At 36.1% G+C, this 26,412-nt stretch overlaps 1 protein-coding gene across 3 annotated transcripts in view; it reads left to right on the forward strand.

Moving 5' to 3' along the window:
* Positions 1–26,412, forward strand: part of LOC136036908 (cadherin EGF LAG seven-pass G-type receptor 2-like) — a 183,977-nt gene that overhangs the window by 55,206 nt on the left and 102,359 nt on the right. The window lies entirely within an intron of this gene.

The following is a 26,412-nucleotide window of genomic DNA, read 5'->3' on the forward strand; positions in this document are numbered from 1 at the left end:
TATATGTTAAGCAAAACACACCCAAGAAGTGAATTTAGATTAATCCTAATGTAATGAAACATCCTAATCCTGATGAAACATGATGATAAAATAATACTGTAGAAACAAAATCATGGAAACTTTGTGAAATCAAAAACTTTGTGAATTATGGAAAGCAGGCCGCGCTGAACGCATTATAATAAATATCTAACCTAGCATAACTTAACCCTAATCACTTTTATTGGTTAAATGTTTAATAAAATATATATGCATTGTAATTTTTCTCTCTCAAAATAAGCAATTCATAACCGATCCCAGAGAGCCAAACCAGTTTCTGTCAGATCTTAGGCCTACACAGCGTAATTCTTGAATGTGTTTTGTTTAACAGATAAGTGCTATATATATATATATATATATATATATATATATATATATATATATATATATATATATATATATATATATATATATATATATATATATATATATATATATATATATATATATATATATATATATTTTTCACTGTCTTATCCTAAAGGTTCCACCCTTTACTCATATTGACAGCAAAAGTTCTAATTTCCTACTTATTTTTGTGGACCAGGCAAAGAGATAGAACGAATTAAGGAAAAAAGAAATGAAAAATCTTGGGAGCTAAATAGAAGAAGACCGACTGAAGTAATCAGCACTCCGTGCTTTGTTTGAGGGGTATAATCTAAATGCAAGTTATCTGAAATTCGTCACATAACGCCTTTTGAATTACTGAAGTGGAGTTTCAGGAACACGACTTTTACAGAGAACCTTCATATTGGAGCTCGCCATTGCTCACTTTGAGCACTCCTTTTCAGACTGCACTATTCCAGAAATGTTTCTTTTACTCCTCGGGTTTTGTTTGCCCTCTTCAATCGTTCCCGGGAATAAACAATATTTATAGTTATGTTTGTAATTGTATCAAGATAGCGCTGAATTCCTGCCACTTGGTTTGTATCTCGGGACGTCACGTTTGCCGCACAGTTCCGCCACGCTTGGCACAGTCTCTTAGGGCAAAGTCCCCAAAATGCTTGGCATACTTCCCAAAATCGCTTGGTACAGTTCCGCCACGCTTGGCACGTGCCACTTAGTGTACATAATTTTTGAGAGAGAGGGACTCCTCGGATTGTATTATCTTTAATGCTATATACCTTATTATCCCTACAATGCAAGTTGCTTACCCCTCAATCTTGATTTATGTCAGAGGTTTGCCACCCTTGGAGTGGTTTACTTTTTTGAAATGTTTAGTTTATTCGTGTTTTTATTTTGCATATATTTGTGCCTATTTTTGAACGTGTCTTTCGTTTTCATTTTTTTTTCTTCTTTTTGATGCTCCATCCCCATGCCTTTGTGTTATATATGGGTTATAAAATACATTCATTCATTCACTCATTATTTAGCAACTGAGATTCAGCTTATCCATCTACCAAACTTGTTTTGGAAATTAGCTAATTAGCTTTGATTTTCTTCTTTTTTAGATAAAAAAAATACGGTAAGAAGGTTGCAGAACTGGCACGTACACAGCACAAATTTTGTGAAATGTTTAATTTCCCCATGGTTTCGTGGGATTTCTGGCAAAAGTAGGACATTTATTAAGAATCTGGATACATGTTGGAAGCCTTTTTTGGGGGGATTTTACAGCATGCAATTATCCGGTCAAGTCACTGCCCAATTATTAACCCATTTTCTGTCTAACTTTTTACCCTATTTGAAGTAATTAGCAATTGTGCTGTTATTTTTTTTTGTAAAGAGAGTTTGCTTTCCACAGCAAAATAGAATTATCTTTGATATTAGGACGTTTATCCCTCCTTTTCAGAATAAAGTACAGCTTTTAATGAATCAATTTTGGAAACTGTCATTTTTCATTAAAATCAACGTTTTTGCAATGGAAGAACTACCCCCACAGCACCCATATTGCACCGTTAACCCTAAAATTTCCATTTCAGTGGGGTATGATAGATTAATCACTGGTTCTAAATCGCTATGAACATAACCTGAGCCTAAAACGTACTTTTGAGGCTTCAGTCTTCTTCCCCCCCATCCGCCACAATACTACAGATTAAAGTTTATCTGTATTTTCCGATATATTTGCTTTTTGTATTACTAAATAAATAAAAAAAGTGCTACTTTATATCTGCTGTTTCCAAGGTTTTGGCCCCCCCCCCGAAAAAATTCCTACGTACGTGCCTGTTGCAGAAACACACTAAAATAGAAAAATTGGTACTTTTCGGTTATTGGAGACACACCCAAAAAGTGAATTTTAGGTTAATCCTAATGACATGTAACAAAACATAATGATAAAATAATACTTAAGAAACAAAATTATGGAAACCTAACTTAACCCCCACCCCACCTTCTCTAACGTGGAAATATATAGCCCATATTATACGAGTCCCATGGATTCTGTTTTAGTCCAATGCATTGCATCATCCGTCACTTGTTTTTGTTAGTATGAAACCGGTTTCGGAGATGTGACTTAAATGTAATTCTTGAATGTGTTTCCAATAACCGGCGAGTACCGACAAATTTCCTATTTTTCAGGGGGGTTTAATTCATCTTTTAAAAAATCTCAAAGCAAAATTTTTGATTGTTGAGAAGCAGATAAAGTCTTCATTTTTCATGAAGGAATTCGTGCAGAGCTCAACGTCTCCCGAAAAATCAGGAAGGGAGAAAACGTTCGGTATTGGGGGATTAAAAATTTGAACAGAATTCGATACGATCAAAAAAAAAGGAAATTAGATGTTATTTCTTGTACAAAGATAGTGATCAAGGCCGTATTCAGGGAGGGGTCGCTGTAGTTTTTTTAAGTAAAAAATCCTAATGGACAAATTTCAGATGTTTTTATAAACTCCCCCCCTCTCCGAACATCAATCCTAGGTACGGCCTTGATTTTGGCATATTTAATATTTAAAAAATTCTTCTGAAAACATTTCGATGTATTTGAGGTAACATAACCTTTTCAAAGAAAAAAAAGAGAAGGTAAACCCATAGATAAAGAGTAGCGAATCGCTTAGACGGAACATAATTTAGCCTTCAGATTCCAAATATGACAACACTGCTTTCTTTATCTTACAATCGAAAAAATTCATCAGATTTCGGTACATTCATACTATCCGACAGATTTGAAAACCTGTTTCATATTATTCCACCTATCGGCTATCACAACTGTCTGATTTATCGCAAAAGAATGCTAAAATGTTGTCTACAAGTCTCATATGCATAATAGAAACTGATTTTTAGAGCTATCAAAGCGAAAAAATTACTTTTATCTTTTTACTATGACCTATATGACCTTAATAAGGGTTTGCACTTTGTACCATGATAGAAGGACTTTTAAAGTCTCACTCAAGGCATTTATGGTCTTACCCAGAGCCGTATCCAGGATTTTTTTCAGGGTGCGGGGGGGGGGGGGGCTACAAAAGTATTTTTTGGGGGGTGGAGGACTGCAAAAAAAATTGTGTAAATTTTTTTTATTCATTTTTTTTTATATTTTTTAAGAGTCGGACCAACATTTAACTCAGTTATTTAATGACAAATGATTTTATTTCTGATTGTAGGATTTTTTGTAAGGACATTGATGAAAAATCACCAGACTGGATCTGAATCTTCGTAATTGAGATGATAGCTCTGTTTGTCATTCTAATGACAAGTAAATGACAATTTATTTTGAGGAAAGTTTCACAATTTGGGGTAGCTCGTGTTAGTTAAAACCCATAAAAAAAAACGATTATACAGAAAATTCTTGGAATATCGGGGATTCCTGCACATTTTGGGGAAGAGCGTGGGTGTAGCAAGGCACATATGTAGTATTTTCTCATGAAGGGGGTTTGGGTAAATTGTCGAAAAAGAGTCAAAACGGCAAATTCTATTGGAGTCATAAGAAATTACAGATAAAATCACAAATATCCCTATAGTGAAGAGGGGGGACAAAAGCCTCCCTTTTCATACCTGCCCGTGAAGGACCCCTCTCTGTGTACGTGCCTGTCTCGCCTGTCGCAAACCTATTACCTTCATAGTATTAATAACTTCAGGGTAGTCAATTTTATGAATAAATAGCATGCTAATGTTGTTTTATCTTTTTTATATCGCCCTATTTATTAAATCATCGAGTCGGAGGAATATTGCTGTATTATATTAAAATTCAAGGACTTTAGTTGACACATGTTTGGGGTAAGTATACACTTTTGAGCACCCCACACCCACTCGCACACCAGAAACACGCTTTGAATTACGAGTCAAAGGATTTCTGGGATAAACACTTCATTTGTATAAAATAGGGGGTGGGATGGTTGGTTAAGAACCACTGTGCTCTTTCAAGGGTTGGGGGTGCTGCTCTACATACAAAACGTGTACAGCATGTTTATAAAAATCCATTTCAGTAAACTTGAATCGACTAGTCCTGAATAGGACGAGCCACAATTCCCCGAAAAAATGAAAAACATTTGCCCGTGTGCAAAAGACTAGTTTTCTCAAGCAGCAGCACTTTCGCCAGATTACTGTCCAATATATTTTAGTTTAATATTAAATATATATATAATTATATATAGTAATATATTTAAGAAATACTATCATTTATGTTGCAATTAAGATTGGTTCAATCATCTCATCCTTAGTTAAATGCAGATACCGGAAACAGGTGACAGGATAAACGACAAGCTGGCAAAAATGGTTAAAGCGGAAATTCATTCTGAGAATGTCGGAAAGACAAATACGATGTTCAAATGGTGCGTCATGTTATTTCAGCGGAGCGTCAATTCACAAAAACGTAATGGGAGGGGGTATAATTTTTTAAAGTCTAGAGAGGCAGTTTTGTTATTTGTCAATCAAAATATAACAAGAGCTAAGAGTTCATATGGCACTTGTGACGAGGCGAGAAGAGCTAAGAGCCAAGAGATCATATGGTATGAGCTCTAACAAAATTCTATGAATCAATAGATTGATTTAAAAAGGAAAATAAGAGGCTTAATGCCGGTCAGGATTTAAAATAAGAGCTCTGAGTCACGATGTCCTTCTAAATATCAAAATTCATTAAGATCTGATCACCCACTCGTAAGTTATAAATACCTAATTTTTTCTAATTTTTCCTCTCCCTTTAGCCCCCCAGATGGTCGAAACTGGGAAAACGACTTTATCAAGTCAAATTGTGCAGCTCCCTGACACGCCTATCAATTTTCATCGTCCTAGCACGTCCAGAAGCACCAAACTCGCCAAATCACTGAACCCCTCCCCCCAACTCCCCCAAAGAGAGCGAATCCAGTACGATTCTGTCAATCACGTATCAAGGACATTTGTTTATTCTATCCACCAAGCTTCATCCCGATTCCTACACTCCAAGTGTTTTTCCAAGATTTCCCCCTCCAACTCCCCCCCCCCAATGTCAAACGATCTGGTCGGGATTTGAAATAAGAGATCTGAGACATGAATTCTTTCTAAAAATCAAATTTAATTAAGATCCGATCATCTATTCGTAAGATAAAAATACCCCAATTTTCACGTTTTCCGAGAATTCCGGTTTCCCCCTCCAACTCCCCCCCAACGTCACAAGGTCTGGTCGGAATTTAAAATAAGAACTTTAAAGCACAAGATCCTTCTAAATATCAAATTTCATTAAGATCTGGTCACCCTTTCGTAAGTTACAAATACCTCAATTTTCAAAATTACCCCCCCCCTCCAATTCCACCAAAGAGAGCAAATTCAGTCCGGTTATGTCAGTCACGTATCTTAGACAGGTTTTTATTCTTCCCATCCAGTTTCATCCTGATCTCACCGCTTTAAGTATTTTCTAAGATTTCCGGTCCCCCCCCCAACTACCCCCCCCCCCCCAATTATGCTTGATCCGGTTGAGATTTAAAATAAGAGATCTGAGTTACGAGGTCCTTCTAAATATGGAGTTTCATGAAGATCCGATCACTCCTTTGTAAGTTAAAAATACGTCATTTTTTCTTATTTTTCAGAATTAACCCCTCCCCCCAATAGATCGGATCCGTTCCAATTATGTAAATCACGTATGTAAGACTTTTTCTTATTTTTCCCACCAAGTTTCATCCCGATCCCTCCAATCTAAGCGTTTTCCATGATTTTAGGTCCCCCCCTACCCAAACTTCCCCCACCGTCACCAGATCCAGTCAGGATTTAAAATAAGAGCTTTGAGACACGATATCCTTCTAAATATCAAATTTCATTGAGATCCGATAACCCGTTAGTAAGTTAAAAATACCTCATTTTTTATAATTTTTCAGAATCTAACCCCCGACTACCCCAAAGAGAGCGGATCCGTTCCGGTTATGTCAATCATGTATCTAGGACTCGTGATTATTTTTTCCACCAAGTGTCATCCTGATCCCTCCACTCTAAGTGTTTTTTCAAGTTTTAGGTTTCCCCCTCCCAACTCCCCCCCCCCAATGTCACCAGATCTGGTCGGGTTTAAAATAAGAGCTCTGAGCCACGATATCCTTCTAAATATCAAATTTCATTGAGATCCGATCAACTGTTCGTAAGTTAAAAATACCTCATTTTTTCTAATTTTTCAGAAATAACCCCCCCCCCCAACTATCCCAAAGAGAGCGGATCTGTTCCGTTTATGTCAATCATGTATCTAGCACTTGTATTTATTTTCCCCACCAAATTTCATCCCGATCCCTCCACTCTAAGTGTTTTCCAAGTTTTAGGTTTCCTCCTCCTAACTCCCCCCCCCCCCAATGTCACCAGATCCGGTCGGGATTTAAAATAAGAGCTCTAAGACACGATATCCTTCTAAACATCAAATTTCATTGAGATCCGATCACCCGTTCGTAAGTTAAAAATACCTCATTTTTTCTAATTTTTCAGAATTACCCCCCCCCAACTACCCCAAAGAGAGAGGATCCGTTCCGATTATGTCAGTTATGTATCTGGGACTTGTGCTTATTTTTCCCATCAAGTTTCATCCCGATCCCTCCACTCTAAGTGTTTTCCAAGATTTTAGGTTTCCCCCCTCCAACTCCCCCAAGGTCATCAGATCCTGTCGGGATTTAAACTAAGAGCTCTGAGACACACTATTATTCCAAACATCAAATTTCATTAAGATCCCATCACCCATTCATAGGTTAAAAATACTTCATTTTTCTCTATTTTTTCCGAATTAACCAGCATTCTTTCTCTTGCCCGATACAAACTGAATTTGAACACAGAATAGATGGCGGTATCGAAATTACATCAAAGTTTTAATCAAATTTTTCCTACTATTTTGCGCTCCTGACCATGATAAGTTTATATATTGTGTCTTGATTTAGGGCTGACGACATGTCCGGATTATTCAAGGGGAGAGTGAGTTACAGTGGAAATTACCCAAGGTGACCTGGAGGGGGGGGATGGGTAAGAATTTTTTGAAGATACTTTCGTTAGTCATTTACAAGATCAAATGATATTTTTTTCGGTGGGTAGAGATTAAAATTGACCCGGGTGCCACCAGCCCTAGAAACGGGTCTTTGAGCTATGTATTGGCGAATCCATCATTTCTCTTCCCTATTAAATAAAAAAAAACAAGTTTTTTTTAACTGCAAGTAAGGAGCAACATTAAAACTTAAAACGAACAGAAATTATTCTGTATACGAAAGGGGTTGTTCCCTCCTCAACGCCTCCCTCTTTACGCTAAAGTTTGACTCTTTCTCGCAACTCTACTTTTTAAAACATTAAAAAACTTTAGCGTAAAGAGAGAGGCGTCGAAGAGGGGACAACCCCTTTCATATACGGAATAATTTCTGTTCGTTTTAAGTTTTAATGTTGCTCCTTACTTGCATTAAAAAAAACTTTTTTTTTTATTTAATTTTTGAACGTTTTTGAATTAATGCATGTTTTGATTTTGGCTCACCGCACATGAATAATTAAAACGAAATTCTGCATATTAGTTTTTTTTTGCTAAATGGCTTTCTCATAGTTTTGATTGGACGATTTTGATAAAAAAAAATGGGGCGGTGGAGGAGGCCTAGTTGCCCTCCAATTTTTAGTTACTTAAAAGTGAAACTATATTTTTTTAATGAACGTTTTTGTTAGTAATAAACATACTTACCTTACGAATTAACTTACGTAACCAACTTCTATATTTGTGTATTTTATTACGTATATGAGGTGTTTTTCCCCCTCTTCAATACCTCGCTCTTTACACTAATGCTTGAATTTTGTCCCAAATCCTTAAGAATGACCCCTGAATCACAAAGGCCGTAGAATATATAGTTGAAATTACAAAAAATGCTTTAGCGTAAAGAGCAAGGTATTGTGGAGAAGACAAACCCCCTTATATATGTAATATTTTATGTTCGTTTTAAGTTTTAAAGCTGCTCATTACTTCCAGTTGAAAAAAAAAATATTTTCTCATTGTTTTTTTTTAATAATGCTAGAAAATCCTGCGACCCCTTCATGGAAATTCTCTTCCCTCATGATAAATTCCTCCATGGAAATATCCTCCCACGGAATCCCCCCCGACCCACCACCACCCCAACGCGAAAAGTCCCCTTGAAAATGTCTGTATACTTCATAATAACTATTACTATATGTAAACAATGGTCAAAGTTGGTAATTTGAATCCCCTCCCCCGGAGACTGTGGGAGATTAAGTCGTCCCCAAAGAAATATTTATAAAATTTTCGACTACGCTGAACTGAATGGCTATTTCAAAATTTGGATCCGGTGACTTTTGTGAAAGAATGAGCGTGGGAGGTGGCCAAGGCGCCCTCCGATTTTTTGGTCACTTAAAAAGGGCACTAGAACTTTTAATTTCGTTTAGAATGAGCCCTCTCGCGACATTCTAGGACCACTGGGTCAATACGATCACCCCTGAAAAAAAAACAAATAAACACGCATCCGTGATCTGTTTTCAGGCAAAAAATACAAAATTCCACAATTTTGTAGATAGGAGCTTGAAACTTCTACAGTAGGGTTCTCTAATACGCTGAATCTGATGGTATGATTTTCGTTAAGATTTTATGACTTTTGGTGGGTGTTTTCCCCTATTTTGTATAAAAAGGCAAATTTTCTCAGGCTCGTAACTTTTGTTGGGTAAAACTAAACTTGATGAAACTTATATATTTAAAGTCAGCATTAAAATGCGATTCTTGCGATGAAACTATTGGTATAAAAATTCTGTTTTTTTGAAGTTTCGATTACTATTGAGCCGGGTCGCTCCTTACTGCAGTTCGTTACCACGAACTGTTTGATACATCAATTTAGCTTCCGTCATGAAACGGATCGTGTTGCATGATTTACCATTCGCAAGTTCTCGAGTTATCCCCTTCTATAATTACTTTATTCTAATAGCTCCTAGCCTTGATTGACATCTTAATCTGCTATTCTGAAAGGGAGAAAGGTATTTATGTGCTGTTAGGGACCACACTGTTGTTCTTGATCTGAGTAAAACGGGTTTCTCTGTCTGCATTAGGAGATAATTCGCTTAGTTTCAGTGAGATAAACTGATATGCAGGTATATTTTAATTAAATATTTAATATATAGAATTGGTTAGGTTAGGTATTTAATATAATGTGCTCTGGGCGGCCTGCTTTCCACAATTCTCTGTTGTAGTTTCCATAATTTTTTTACTTAAGCATTATATTTTCATCGGAATTTTGTTATATTTCATCAGGATTAACCTATCTTCACTTCTTGGGTGTGGTCGTTATAACAAGTAAGTACTGGGAGAAATATCGCCACTAACAATTTTTTGATACCATTTAGTAAAGAATGGATTTTTCTAAAGGGGAAATTTTGCTTAAAATAATTCAGTAACATTAAAATATATTTTGGTATTTTGGCATATAAAATATTATATTAGTCGTATTAAACTGCCTTTTTGTCCCGTGTGGTATGAAAATAGGCACCGAACGTTCAGTAAAATCAGTTCCACTTCCTGGTTACTGGGAGTGCCATTGTTACTGGAAAATTTACGATCATAGTGGGACTTCCGGTTTCATTTTAGATGTTGCAACTGCTCTGTGGGAGATTTAGAATGGTTATTAAAACTAACATGGTTTAAATATACTATGGTAGTGGTAATAAAGGGCAGTTCCTTCAACAACCTCAGTAGCTTTAGTCCAATATTTCACAACTAGTATGGTAATCTCGATTGTATTTTATCATAAGCTACCTAACTTATGTGATTCGCTTGTCAACCCAGCCCACATTTAAGGGTTTGCACGAAAGGGCTATATACTGTGTCATCGATGTATATGATACTTTGTTTGCCCCTGAGTCTTCGGCCTCTCATACCTCTAATGCTACCCCCTAAGCTTCTGACCTTGCATTTGGTTGTGACTCCGTGATACGGTCCTATATCAAAGCCTCCGAGCTTTCTGGTATATTCGATTAGTCAGTGTTTGACCCCTTGATTTAAACATACCATTTTTGAGAGTATTTAATGTCTTATCTTTTGACAGCTCCCGACCACAGACATTTATCATAAAGTTTAGTAACAATAGCATGAAAATTGACTTTATTGGCGACAAATTTAACTCTAACCTATATTGTTCCTTCTGCTAATTTATCGGATAATATAACTCATGTTCATGTATAAGAAAAAAAAACTCACATAGAAGATTTGTATTTGTTATTTATCAAACAGTTCGTGGTAACGAACTTGTAGTAAGGAGCGACCCGGCTCAATAGTAAACGAAACTCTAAAAAACGGAATTTTGATACTAAAAGATATATCAAAAGAATCGGATTTTTATGCTGATTTTAAATATATAAGTTTTATCAAATTTAGTCTTTGTCATCAAAAGTTACGAGCCTGAGAAAATTTGCCTTATTTTGGAAAATAGGGGGTAACACCCCCTAAAAGTCATAGGATCTTAACGAAAATTACACCATCGCATTTAGCGTACCAGAGAACCCTATGGAAAAAATTCCAAGGTCCAATCTACAAAGGTGGAATTTCGTATTTTTTGCCAGAAGACAAATCACGGGTGCGTGTTTATTTGTTTTTTTTTTGTTTTTTTTTCCCCAGGGGTCATCGTATCGACCAAGTGGTCCTAGAGTGTTGCAAGAGGGCTCATTCTAACGGAAATGAAAAGTTCTAGTGCCCTTTTTAAGTGACCAAAAAAATTGGAGGGCACCTAGGCCCCCTCCCACGCTCATTTTTTCCCAAAGTCAACGGATCAAAATTTTGAGATAGCCATTTTGTTCCGCATAGTCGAAAACCATAATAACTATGTCTTTCGGGATGACTTACCCCCCACAGTCCCTGGGGGAGGGGCTGCAAGTTACAAACTTTGACCAATGTTTACATACAGTAATGGTTACTGGGAAGTGTACCGACGTTATCAGGGGGATTTTTTTGGTTTGGGTTTGGGGTTCAGGGGAGGGGGCTATATGGGAGGATCTTTCCTTGGAGGAGTATTTCATGGGGGAAGAGAAATTCAATGAAAAGGGCGCAGGACTTTCTAGCATTACTATAAAAAAAACAATGAAAATATAAACATGAAAAAGTTTTTTCAATTGAAAGTAAGGAGAAGCATTAAAACTTAAAACGAACAGAGATTATTACGCATATGAAGGGTTCTAAAAATACTTTAGTATAAAGAGCGAGGTATTTAGGAGGAGATAAATACTTCGCTCTTTATGCTAAAAATTTTTTAAATAATTTCAACTATTTATTCTACGGCCTTTCTGATTCAGGGGTCATTCTTAAAGAATTGGGATAAAACGTAACGTAAGTTATGTACGTTTGTTACGTAAGTTAATTCTTAAGTTACGTTTTTTTTACTAATAAAAACGTTCGTTAAAAATTAAAAGATCTAGTTGCCTTTTTGAGTAACCGAAAAATTGGAGGGCAACTAGACCTCCTTCCCCACCCCTTATTTCTCAAAATCGTCTGATCAAAACTAAGAGAAAGCCATTTAGCCAAAAAAAGAATTAATATGCAAATTTCATTTTAGTAATTTATGTACGGAGAGCCAAAATCAGACATGCATTAATTCAAAAACTTTCAGAAATTAAATAAAAAAAAACAAGTTTTTTTAATGAAAGTAAGGAGCGACATTAAAACTTAAAACGAACAGAAATTACTCCGTATGTGAAAGGGGCTTTCCTCCTCGACACCCCGCTCCTTGCGCTAAAGTTTGATTCTTTCTCGCAACTCTACTTTTTAAAACAATAAAAAACTTTTGGGGGATTTTACAGCATGCAATTATCCGGTAAAGTCACTGCCCTATTATTAACCCATTTTCTGTCTAACTTTTTACCCTCTTTGAAGTAATTAGCAATTGTACTGTTATTTTTTTTTGTAAAGAGAGTTTGCTTTCCACAGCAAAATAGAATTATCCTTGATATTAGGGCGTTTATTCCCCCCCCCCTTTTCAGGATAAAGTACAGCTTTTAATGGATCAATTTTGGAAACTATCATTTTTCATTAAAATCTACATTTTTGTAATTGAAGAACTACCCCCACAGCACCCATATTGCACTGTTAACCCCCAAATTTCCCTTTCAGTGGGATACAATAGATTAATCAGTGGTTCTAAATCGCTATGAACATAACCTGAGCCTAAAACGTACTTTTGAGGCTTCAGTCTTCTTCCCCCCGTCCGCTGCAATACTACAGATTAAGGTTAATCTGAATTCTCCGATATACGTGCTTTTTGCATTACTAAATAAAAAAAAGTGCTACTTTATATCTGCTGTTTCGAAGTTTTTGCCCCACCCTCCGAAAAAAATTCCTGTGTACGTGCCTGCACCTATTCTTGAACCATCTAGGGGCCTGAAGCAAAAATTTCGCATACTTAAAATAATACTTTCGTAACGCCCGCCTATCAGATTCAGCAAAAATGTCCCAAAATGGGATCAAATACAAAATATGCGGGAGAGCCACACTTTTATATATTCGAGAAAGGGCTTTCCGTTCTCGGTCAAGCTGTGATATAACCATACTAGCATAAGCGATTCTAAGTTTGCGTTCAGCATTCCGAAGTAAAAGTTTTCGAATATTCTTAATCGAAGACCCGATCGGGAGACCTAAATATGTTAGTACAGTGGTGGGTGCCACCTCACTATCACCTAAACAGACAGTATCAAGCACATAACTACCATGTAAGTTAAAGAAGAGGAGTTGGGACCTCGCAGCATTCATACTTAGTCCTATTTGTTGATACATATCAGATAGGTTACCAAAACTCTGTTGAAGACTGGTTATTGACCGGCACGGATTTAATAGATCGTTCGCATAACAAAGCACTGATATATACATCCCTTATGAAATGCGACAACAGGTAGGCCAATCTGTGCAGGAAGAGACGCGTTGTTCTAGATAATCGGTGATGCGATGGCTCCTTGCTTTATTCCGATGAATACTGGGAGCTCACTATTCGTAAGTACATTTCCCAGCTTCAAACGAACTTTTAGATGCCTATGCATATAATATAATGGTAAAATTACATCACGACTAACAGCACAGCTATGCAACTCCAACATGGCCTGCGAGTGGATAAGGGAACCAAAAGCATTCATAACATCGTTTGCTCCGAGAACCAGAGTGCTCCCAGATGCCTCTGTATCTCTGAGTATATTACAGAGACTTCTAAGGACATGGGAGCAACCTAAACCTAACTGGAAGCCGAACAAAAGGTATCATAATACACTTTTTTTAAGTGGTCAAAAATCAGAAGCTCAAATATCTTTGCGAAAACGCCTGACGTCGTCACATGATGTACATGGTGATTATGTTTATTCTTTTTGAGAATTTGGCTAATCACTCCAATGCATACAGTGTCCGGAACGACACCAACGTTAAAATACATTTCAAAAAGTAATGCAAAGTGGTTATAGAGGAGGTCACTTGCAGCAATAAAATGCTCAGCACAAATACTGTCGGTGCCAGCCGAGTATTGTGTTTTTTTATGAATACTGCGTTGTGTGACCTTGTTTGGCTTACATTAGATTATTGTTATTCCTGAATACCTGCTACGCATGTAAAATCACATAACAAGTAGGACTGAGAAGTAGGGGTGTACAAAAGTAATTGTTTAGGGGAGGGGCACAATTCACAGTGCCCAACTTCGTCAAGACGCTATTAAGCTAGCTATTTATATGAAAAGCCAAAAAAGTGTATGCAAAATGCCATAAATATCACGAAGCTAGTCGATTCCAAATATAAGCGGCTCTTGCAAGGGTGCATCGAATATATTTGTTTGGGGGGAAAGGTAAACAAAAAATTTTAAAAATGCATCAAAATATTGTTTATGTGCATCTTTTTTACGTCTTAACAAGTCAGACAAAAATTTTGTGGTGGGGGGACACCCCCCCCCCCCTATGTACGGCCTTGGGGTTCTTTTTTCTGACTTGTGAGAAGAGTTATGGCGTTTACCTTGACAAGAACACAGTTGATTTTCATGTTTTCTGCATACCGAAACTTCTATAGTTTTCTTGTTATTATAATTTATTTATTAGCGTGTACCTAGGTCTGTTGCAGGTCCAGTAACAAGTATTTCCCCCGTTTTATCTTCCCTCTATGTGGGCATGACTGAAGGAACGGGACAATATTTTGAAATTGTTGTATTACTGCTACTAAAAGTTGTTTTAGTCATAATTCCAAAATGATGCTCTTTTAAGGCCGTTCCGCAGATGATCGGAGGTGATACCAAGGTGGGGCGCACAGTTTCCGTTAGCTGGTATACATCTCGAAGGGTTATGTGTGCCACAAAGTTCCACCACACATGACACGGTTCCCTGAAAGTTTGATTTCTGAAAGTTGGCACCCTCTCGTTTGATATAAATGCTGCAGTTCGTCAAGGATTTGTGGAATACTGTTCCTAGTCATTAGCGGATCTAGAATTTTGTGATAGCGGGAGGGGGCTGGGTAGAACTTCAATGACCTAGAACTAAGATCACTATATCAATATGGCAAGGATTGAATTTCGACTGTCCTTTCTTTCTGGACAGAATTGTATAACTAAACCAAAATAATGTAAAATTAATCTATATCCGAAGTAAGGCATGGGGACTCTCAGTAGTTGACAGATTATTATAAATGTAAGTAAGAACTGTCCAAAATTATGCTTCAGCCGAGATAAGGGATTGGGTGACCACTGTTCCTGGTTAAATTATGTACACGAATAGAAGGGTTTAATACCCTGACAGACTGAAAGGACTTTGCTGATTAAGTTAAAAAAAAATGTATATATTTCCTTGTTTGGTTTAGAAAAGCAATCTATAAAAATCCATCATTAGGTATATAGGAGGGGCTTTAGCTTCCCTCTGTGGAATCATAATCGTCCCGAATTTCTTCGTACTTATTCAAATTATCAATTTTTTTTTTTCAAATTACTGGCCACCTCTAAAAAAAATGCGGCTGTGACTGTCTCCCCATAAATTAAATGTTTCATCCTGTACGCACCTGCGTAAACAATAGCCTGAATTATAGTCATGAATAGCACCCTTCTAATTGAACATCATTAGCACAGAGGCCTAAAAATATCAGTTTCATCAGGCCTCACCCCTTTGCCATAATAGGTGCTAAAGCAGAGTTTGCCTTAATAGTTGTCAATACTGAACGGGATCAATTCACTCTAAAAAAAAACTTTTTCGCATGCTTACCAATTGTCAGCATACGCAGGTACCGATCTCCTGATTCGATGCCTTCGATGGGGAGTGCAATGCTTGACTGGGGGCAAATCATCCAATACTTCCCGTGTTCCCCCTTGATTTCTCCAGGTGCTAGCTATGAGCTGGGTCGACTCTGGTTGACCCTACAGCGTCACAAAATTGACCCCAGCTCCAAATCAAATAACCAGCGACACCAGGACTCGAAATCCTGTTCTAAGGATCTCAAGTCCTGTGCGCTAACCACTCTTCGTAAGCCCAAATACATCTAGGAGAGGAATATTATTTTTTCTGCAAACGTGTATTTTTTTAGTTCAAATTTAAATGTTCATTTATTTCAACAGGTTTGTGTAATAAATTCTCCAATTGGTGCATCTGATCCTACTAAATATGTTTTGAGACGATTACGGTCTTTGTATACTTTTTTTTGTTGCGTTTCATTATGTTTTTTATACGTTTGATTTTGTCGAACATAAATACTTTCGTTTTATTCCTTCGATTCTGGCCAGTTCAAGAGGTTCGTTCTTTCTCTCTAGCATCGAGAGGGGGTTAACGGAAGTCTTTGGCCAAATATTCTTTTTATCTTGTCATTTTATTCATTGGCTGAAAATCAATTTCCTTTGGTTTTGGCTTTTCTTAACATTCATTCAATTTTTTTTTCTCAAAACAAATTTTTCAGAGAAAAGTAAAGAGCTCCATTAAACTAAATATGGGCAGAAAAAAAATAATCTTCAAAGCATAAAACTTCCACAAGTCACCATCAATAAATAAATGAAACCAAAAACATAAAAAGTTCACATTTTGACTTTAATAAATAAAAATTTTTAAGACTTTAAGGAATAGATATTAGCAGATGTATATTAAACTGACAATCCACGGTCGTTTGTTTCTATGTCATTTCTTTGTCGTGCATCTTACCCTCTTCCATGGTAATTTCCTTATATCCCTTTACAACATTCTCTTCATTGATTCTCTTTTTATGTTTATATATCTATATATATATATATATATATATATATATATATATATATATATATATATATATATATATATATATATATATATGTATATATATATGTATATATATATATATATATATATATATATATATATATATATATATATATATATATATATATATATATATATATATATATATATATATATATATATATATATATATATATATATATATATATATATATATATATATATATATATATATCTTTTTCTTATATTCTCTTGCCAATATTCATAGAAATCATCCCCTTTCAAATGCTGTAGGAATAATTACGGTAATTTTTTGAATCGATAAATTTCAATTTTGTCTCCTTTTTTTCGGTTTTGTCTCCTTTGTCCAATTTTGTTTTCTTAAAGACCTTGAAGTATTAGTATTGCGCCATAGAACTAAAAAGGGAATACAGCATCCATTAAAATTCACCTTGAAAAATTGATTCACTTAATAAGCAGAACAAATATCTTTACTAAGACAATACTACCATTGTAAAAAATAAAAAAAACAACAACTGCAGTTATTATTTATTACGTGGAACTAATTCTGTGAATTTTAGCATGGATTTTAAGTTGTGAATTTTAGATCGTCTTAATCACGATTAAATAAAAAAAAACAAGTTTTTTTAACTGAAAGTAAGGAGCGACATTAAAACTTAAAACGAACCGAAATTACTTTGTATATGAAAGGGGCTGCTTCCTCATCAACGCCCCGCTCTTTACGCTAAAGTTTGACTCATTCTATCAACTCTACTTTAACAGTAAAAAAAAATTCAGCGTAAACAGCGGGGCGTTGATGAGCCCGTAAGAATGACCCCTGAATCACAAAAGCCGTAGAATAAATAGTTGAAATTACTAAAAATACTTTAGCGTAAAGAGCGAGGTATTAGGAGGAGGTGAGCCCCTCATATGCGTAACAAAATCTGTTCGTTTTAAGTTTTAATGCTGCTCCTTACTTCCAGTTGTTATTTTTTCACTGTTTATTTTTTTGCATAATGCTAAAAAATCCTGCGCTCCCTTCATGGAAATTTTCTTCCCCAATGGCAAATTCCTCGATGGAAAGTTCCCACAACAATGCCCCCTCTTCTCAACTCCTCCCCAACCAAAAAAATCCCCTGAAAACGTCTGTACACTTCCCCATAACCATTACTATATGTAATCACTGGTCAAAGTTTGTAACTTGTAGCCCCTCCCACGGGGACTGTGGGGGAGTAAGTCGTCCCCAAAGACATAGTTATAAGGGTTTTCGACTATGCTGAATAAAATGGCTATCTCAGAATTTTGGTCCGGTGACTTTGGGAAAATAATTAGCGTGTTCGGGGGCCTAGGTGCCCTGCAATTTTTTTGTTCACTTAAAAAGGGCACTAGAACTTTTCATTTTCATTAGAATGAGACCTCTCGCAAGATTCTAGGACCAGTGGGTCGATACCATCATCCCTGGGAAAAACAAACAAACAAATAAACACGTATCCGTGATCTGCCTTCTGGCAAAAAATACAAAATTCCACATTTTTGTATACAGGAGCTTGAAAATTCTACAATATGGTTCTCTGATACGCTGAATCTGATGGTGTGATTTTCGTTAAGATTCTATGACTTTTAGAGGGTGTTTCCCTCTATTTTCTAAAATAAGGCAAATGTTCTCAGGCTCGTAACTTTTGATGGGTAAGACTAAACTTGATGAAACTTATATATTTAAAATCAGCATTAAAATGCAATTCTTTTGATGTAGCTATTGATAGCAAATTCAATTTTTTTGAGTTTTGGTTACTATTGAGCCGGGTCGCTCCTTACTACAGTTCATTACCACGAACTGTTTTATACTACCTTTAAAAATAACATACCCATCTTATTTTGCACGTTTTACCGTGCTGGAGGAGCTCTCAAATTAAATTTAGAAGGACTGCCTTGGTCTCCCGTACCTTTCCAATGTTTGACAGACATTTGACTCGGTTTTTACAAACATTTTAAACATTAGGGGGGTGTGGAGGATCAAGACAATTTCCCTATATTTAATTTATGAGCGTTACCCGCACGGTAAAAACGCGCAATACAACACCAGTAGGGTCTTTGGAAAGGTAGTATCGTGGTTTAGACGCTCTAAAGTTCATAATGTTGAAAATAATATTAATAGTTAGTAGCTATTGCTATGAACATGATAAAAACCTTTTTGGGACCACCCCCTCCCTGAAAAATTATGTGAAAGCGTGCCAGTTCTTTGCAAATATTCCTGTTGTAAACCCATGATCCTTAGTCTTGTTTATTGCCGTTCAGAACTTAAAAAAAAAAAAACTGATTTGGGGATTTTGCACATATAAGGCTGTTAAGGAGGACATTGTCGGTATGATGTCTCTAAGTTATACAAAATCAAAATTAATAACTTCATAAGATTTATCTTAGGAAGAAGCTAGTATTGCATCATATATTGATGGAGTGATAGGAGTGATTCCTCTGTAGCATCCTTTCGAATTATTTCCATTTTATAATTTTCCGTATTTTTCAATATTTTCTTATTTAGTTATCAAATAAAACTCTTGTATCAGGGTTTACATACTTTTAAAACTTCAAATATTTAGAATCAATCACGCTCAGTAAAGCAACTTTTTTGTCAAAGATGAGATAAACATCTTGCCAGCTAAGCAACAGTTAACGCCCTTGTTAATGTCAAAAATTGTGCCAAAGAGGTCAACCCACAAGAAAGTAATAAGTCAGAACACCCACATCGTCCTTGTTTTTTTCTGTCCTTAACTACCAGTTTGCAATCGGGCCAAATATATATATATATATATATATATATATATATATATATATATATATATATATATATATATATATATATATATATATATATATATATATATATATATAGCCAGACTTTTGAGTATTGCTTATTCAATTAAAACAAGTTATTATCCCCCTTCCTCCAGGAAAGGAAAAATTATGTGTGTGCCTGTATAGACCCCCAAATAATACTACTGAAAGTACATTCCTGACTGTTGGTTATAATTTTATACGACAGATAAACATTTTAGCTAAGGTAATTCAAAAGAGAATATGTTACACAATGTAAATTATGCAGGAGACAAACTTGAAAATGTACTTTTGATATCGTTGTCAAACTGCAGTTGTTCTTAAAAATGAAGATTTTTTCGATCATCCAAGATACGGCGAAATAATGTTGATAGTAAGAGCTATAATTTCCTCATTTCTGTGAGTGGGGCGAGTGGGAACAACGCATTCTAGAAAAAAGAAAATCTTTGAAATACATCAAGGAAAATAAATAAATAATTTCTTAGAAAACAGGGTTTAAGTGATAACAAGAGCTAAGAGCTCATATGGCACTTGTGACGAGGCCGGAAAGGCCAAGAGCTCATATGGTATCAGCTCTTGCAAAATTTTAAGAATCAATGGATTGATTTTAAAGGAAAATGCCAGTCGGCATTTAAAATAAGAGCTCTGAGTAACGATGCCCTTCTAAGTATCAAAATTCATTAAGATCCGATCACCCACTCGCAAGTTCTAAATATCTCATTTTTTTTCTTATTTTTCCTCTCCCTTTAACCCCCAAGATGATTGAATCGGGGAAAACGACTATATCACGTCCATTTGTGCAGCTTCCTGACACGCCTAACAATTTTCATCGTACTAGCAAAACCAGAAGTATCAAACTCGCCAAAGTACTGAATCCAACCCCTAACTCCCCCAAAGAGAGCGGATCTAGAACGATTACGTCAATCACGTATCTACGACATCTGCTTATTCTACCCACCAAATGTCATCCTGATTTCTCCCCTCTAAACATTTCCAAGATTTCCGGTTTCCCTTCCAACTCCCCCCAATGTCAACAGATCTGGTCGGGATTTGAAATAAGAGCTCTGAGACGTGAGTTCCTTCTAAATATCAAATTTCATTAAGATCCGGTCACCCGTTCTTAAGTTAAAAATACCTCAATTTTTCTAATTTTTCCAAACCGACACTCCCCAGCTCCCCCAAAGAGGACGGATCCGTGCCAATTATATCAATCACATATCTATAACTTGTTCTTATTTTTCCCATGAAGTTCCATCCCGATCTCACCACTCTAAGCATTTTCCAAGATTTCTGTTCACCCCCTCCACCCTCTATGTCCTCGGATCCGATTTGATCCGATCGCCCATTCGTAAGATAAAGATACCTCAATTTTCACGTTTTCAAGGAATTCCGGTTTCCCCTACAACTCCCCCCAATGTCACTGGATCTGGTCGGGATTCAAAATGAGAGCTCTAAACCCCAAGATCCTTCTAAATATCAAATTTCATTAAGATCTGATCACCCGTTCGTAAGTTACAAATACCTCATTTCTTATAATTTTTCTTAATTACCCCCCCCCCCATATCCCCCAAACAGAGCAGATCCGTTCCGGTTATGTCAATCACGTAGCTAGGACTTCTGCTTATTTTTCCCACCAAGTTTCATCCCGATCCCTCCACTCTAAGCGTTTTCCTAGATTTTAGGTTCCCCCCTCCAAATCCCCCCAGTGTCACCGGATCTCGTCGAGATTTAAAAAAGAGCTCTGAGACACAATATCATTTCAAACATCAAATTTCATTAAGATCCCATCACCCGTTCGTAAGTTAAAAATACTTCATTTTTTCCAAATTAACTGGCCCCCAATCCTCCCTAGATGATCAAATCGGGAAAACGACTATTTGTAATTTAATATGGTTTGGTCCCCGATACGCCTGCCAAACTTCATTGTCCTAGCTTACCTGGAAAAGCCTAAAGTAGCAAAACAGGGACCGACAGACTGACAGAATTTGCGATCCCTATTTGTTACTTGGTTAATACCAAGTGCCATAAAAAACGGCTTAATTTAAATAAAGCAGTGACAGGCATACTAGAACGTACTAAAACAGAAGCAACAACAAAACGTTAATTAATAAAAATATTCCGAATATTTTGAATCCAAATCCGGGAGCCTTTATCAATGGAGAAAAAGAAAACAAATTAGTTAATCATCTAAAGAAAAAGACAAAGAAAAACACAAACAAAATAGAGAGAAAAGAACAAAAGACAAAACAGATAAATAAAAACTGGCATTTTAATAAGACTTGCAGAGTGTGGCACAACTCTAGGCTAATCACTGATAAGAACGCCAAAATCTTTAGATAATTTTCGTCTGTAAGATCTGATTAGCTAATGGGATCTATCGAAAATAAAATACAATTTTATTTGAGTAAAAACAAATATCGGGTCACCACCCCTGGTTAAATTTATAGGTTAAAACCCTTGAACTATTTAGATACGGCAAACAGGTCAGCGAAACTCATGGATTATAAATTGATTGAATTTTCTCACTTGCAAGTTTAGCTGCCGTTCGTTGACTTCTGCCAATCTTAAACCGGATATCGCTTACACGGTTGTCAGCTGCTAGAAGACTATCATGTAAATTATCACTGTTAGAAAATTTTACCTGCCCCTTACGAGGTCTATAGACAGTAGCTGTTTTTTCACGTCACCGCCGTTTTCTGCCATAGATATAGAAATACGCATAGAGTAACCTAACCTGTCTATTCTGACCCAACTAATCCTCTTGAGGATGCAATATTTCCTGGGTGGCGGAAAGTATACGGTGGCGGAAAGCCGCGGTGGCATTAAAATACCCAATTCCTATAGACGTGTCTGGTCTGGTCAAAATTGTTGTCTGGTCAAACAATACATTATGATGAGGAAAGTCAAATAGATGTTCTGCTACAGCTGATTCAAACGTTTCTGTTTTTGATTACATTTTAGTGAACAGTTAATGGCATTTTTGTCCTGCTGTAGTCTATTTTCTGACTTTTGTTGTGTCCTTCCTACGTTTGAATTTATTTAAATGTAGATTAAAGGTATGTTTAAATATAAATGTAAATGTAGAAAATTAAAATATAGGTTTTCTGGAAAACGTCACATTACCCCTTATAAATTTAGCGAAGCCGATGATGACAATAAAGTGCAACAACGGCAATTCCGTTGGCTCACTGCTATAATAATAAAAAAATGGACTTTAATTCCCACGTTTAAAATAGTATTAAATATAAAAAAAAAATTTAACTGCAAGTAAGGAGCGATATTAAAACTTGAAACGAATAGAAATTATTCTGTATATGAAAGGAATTGTCCCTTTCTCAATGCCCTACTCTTTACGCTAAAGTTTTTAGGGTTTTAAAAAGTAGAGTTGTGGGACAGAGTCAAACTTTAGCGTAAAGAGCGGGGTGTTGAGGAGGGGACAGCCCCTTTAATATGCGGAATAATTTCTGTTCGTTTTAAGTTTCAATGTCGCTCCTTACTTGCAGTTAAAAAAAAACTTGTTTTTTATATTTAATTTCTGCATGTTTTTGAATTAATGCATGTTTTGATTTTGGCTCACCACACATGAATAATTAAAACGCATATTAATTAATTGTATATTAATTTGTGTATTAATTTTTTTGGCTAAATAGCTTTCTCATAGTTTTGATCGGACGATTTTGATAAAAAAAAAAGGTGGGGAGGAGACCTAGTTGCTGTCCGATTTTTGGTTACTTAAAAAGGCAACTAGAACTAAAAGTTTTTATTTGTAATAAATATACGTAACTTACGAATTAACTTACGCAAGGAACTTCTATATTTGTATATTTTTATTACGTGTATGAGGGGGTTCGCCCCTCGTCAATATCTCGCTCTTTACACTACTGCTTGAATTTTGTCCTAATTCTTTAAGAATGACCCCTGAATCACAAAGGCCGTAGAATAAATAGTTGAAATTACTAAAAATACATTTGCGTAAAGAGCGAGGTATTGGGGAGGAGACGAACCCCCTTATATACGTAACAATTTCTGTTTGTTTTAAGTTTTTATGCTGCTCCTTACTTCAAGCTGAAAATTTGTTTTTATTTATTTTCTCATTGTTTTTTTAAATAACGTTAGAAAATCTCATGAAAATACTCTTCCCTCATGATTGATTCCTCCATGGAAAGACACTCCTACGTAACATTCTTCCCCAGTCCCCCCCCCAACCTAACGCAAAAAGTCCCCTGAAAACGTCTGTACACTTCCCAATAACTATTACTATAGGTAAACAATGGTCTAAGTTCGTAACTTGCAGCTCCGTCACCGGGGACTCTGGGGGATTAAATCGTCCCCAACGACATAGTTATTAAGTTTTTCGACTATGCTGAACAAAATGGCTATTTCAAAATTTTGATCTGGTGACTTTGGGATAAAATGAGCGTGGGAGGGGGCCTAGGTGATCTCCTATTTTTGGGCTACTTAAAAATGGCAGTAGGATTTTTAATTTCCGTTGGAACGAGCCCTGTCATGACATCACAAAACAACAACAAAACAAATAAACACGCATCCGTGATCTGTCTTCTGGCAAAAAATACAAAATTCCACATTTTTGTAGATAGGAGCTTGAAACTTCTACAATGTGGTTCTCTGATACGCTGAATCTGATGGTGTGATTTTCGTTAAGCTTTTATGACTTTTAGGGGGTGTTTCCCCTATTTTCTAAATAAGGTTTGTAACTTTTGATGGGTAAGACAGAACTTGATGAAACTTATATATTGATAATCAGCATAAAAATACAACTCTTTTGATGTAACTATTGGTATCAAAATTTTGGTTTTAGAGTTTCGGGTACTATTGAGCCGGGTCGATCCTTATTACAGTTCGTTACCACGAACTGTTTGATAGGCTTGCCGCTACTTGGAAATGTAAACAACGGACTTGCTTATTTAAATTCTGAAATCTTCAATTTCATAGAGTTGACCAAAATAAGTCAATACTTTCTTCTATATTTGTATATTATCATAACCCTTGTATACGAAATGGCGTGTCTCAGACTTTTTTCGAAAATACGTCAGAAACTGAGACACATTTCACTAGATTTTTATACATATTTGTAGATGCGTATTTACCTGGTAGGTGATATGAGAGGCCAACCGCTACCTCCAACACAACCCCGACATAATTGACTGCTATGCTTCCAAATTAAGCTACATTATTTAGGTGTTCGTTTAGTTTTTTACATATTATTTTTATCAGACAATTCGTGGTGACGCTCAGTAAGTAAGGAGCGACCTGGCTCAATAGTAACTGAAACTCAAAAACTGAATTTTGGTACCAACAGATGCATAAAAAGAACTGGATTTTTATGCTAAATTCAAATATATAAGTTTCATCAAGTTTAGTCGTACCCATCAAAAGTTACGAGCCTAAAAATATTTTGCTTATTTTCAAAAAAGGTACAAACACCCCCTAAAAGTAGAAGAATCTTATTCAAAATCACATCATCATATTCAGCGTATCAGCGAACCCTACTGTAGAGGTTTCAAGCTCCTATCTGCGAAAATGTGGCATTTTGTATTTTTTTTTTTTTTTTGCCAGAAGAAAGATCACGGATGAGTGTTTATTTATATTTTTTTTTCTTCCCAGGGGTAATTGTATCGACCCAGTGGTCCTAGAATAGTTTGAGAGGGCCAATTCGAACGAAAATTAAAAATTTTAATGCCATTTATGAGCGACTAAAAAAATTGGAGGGTAACTAGGCCCCCTCCCATGCTCATTTTCCCAAAGTCAGCCGATCAAAATTTTGAGATAGCTATTTTGTTCACCATAGTTGGAAAATCTAATAACTATGTCTTCGAGGATGAATTAATCCCCCACAGCCCAAGGGGGAAGAACTGCAAGTTGGGAACTTTGCCCATTGTTTGCACATAGTATTAGTTATTGGGAAATATACAGACGTTTTACAGGGGGTATTTTTTTCTGTTCGGGGGGGGGGGGGGGGGTCAGGGAGAGAAGGCTATGTGGGAGGATCTTTCCATGGAAGAACTTTTTATGAGGGTAGAGAATTTTCCATGAAGGGGGCGCCGGATTTTCCAGCATCACTTAAAAAACGATCAGAAATTAAATAAGAATTTTTTTTTCAGCTGAAAGTAACATTAAAACTTAAAGCGAACAGAAATCATTACGTATATGAGGTGATTCTCTCCCTCGTCAATGCCTCGCTCTTTACGCTAAAGTTTTTTTTTAGTACTTTCAAAAGAGCTATTTATGCTAATTAAACCCTTTGTGATTCACGGGCCATTCTTAAAGAATTGGAACAAATTTTGAAATTTAGTGTAAAGAGCCAGGTATTGGTGAGGGGGCGAACCCTCTCATATCGTAATAATTTCTGTTCGTTATAAGTTTTAATGTTGCTTCTTACTTTCAGTTGAAAAACCTTGTTTTTTTTTTAATTTAATTTGAAGTATACCTATTCAGGTTCGGTCTTGAGCCGTATTGATATTGAATTTTTATTTCTATCAATCTTTCATTGTTCATTTTGGAAATTCTCAATGTTTTAATCTTAATTTTAGCAATGATTTTTACTACTACTAGTAACTACTCACCGCAGCACCAAGCAACCTGAGGCCAACGTAGGTACGCACGCTCTTCCTCCATCCCAATCTATTCAAAGCCTCCCTCTTAATACCCTCTCTGGAACCTCCCATTCCCCTTAAATCCTACCTTATGAAATCCTCCTACCCTACCCGTAATAGCAATCCCAATGCCTAATAATAATTTATAACTAATTGAATTCTCTTTGAGAGATCGAAAAATTGGATCTTCAAATAGACACACTTTCTGTTTCCACAGTTTTCCGCAAAAAGTAGTATTGGGGTATGGCACCAAAGGGGCACAGGAATCAAATGGGAATAGGGCAAATCCTTGAGCCAAAATTTTCCCCCCAAGAAAAGATTAGAAACCTTATTTGCACCCTTCTGCAAAAATTTAAAGATTTGCACCCTTAGTTCTGCCTTGGCGATGTCCAAACTAATCTTTTTT

Source organism: Artemia franciscana, chromosome 16 (assembly GCF_032884065.1).
Source record: "Artemia franciscana chromosome 16, ASM3288406v1, whole genome shotgun sequence".
NCBI lineage: Eukaryota > Metazoa > Arthropoda > Branchiopoda > Anostraca > Artemiidae > Artemia > Artemia franciscana.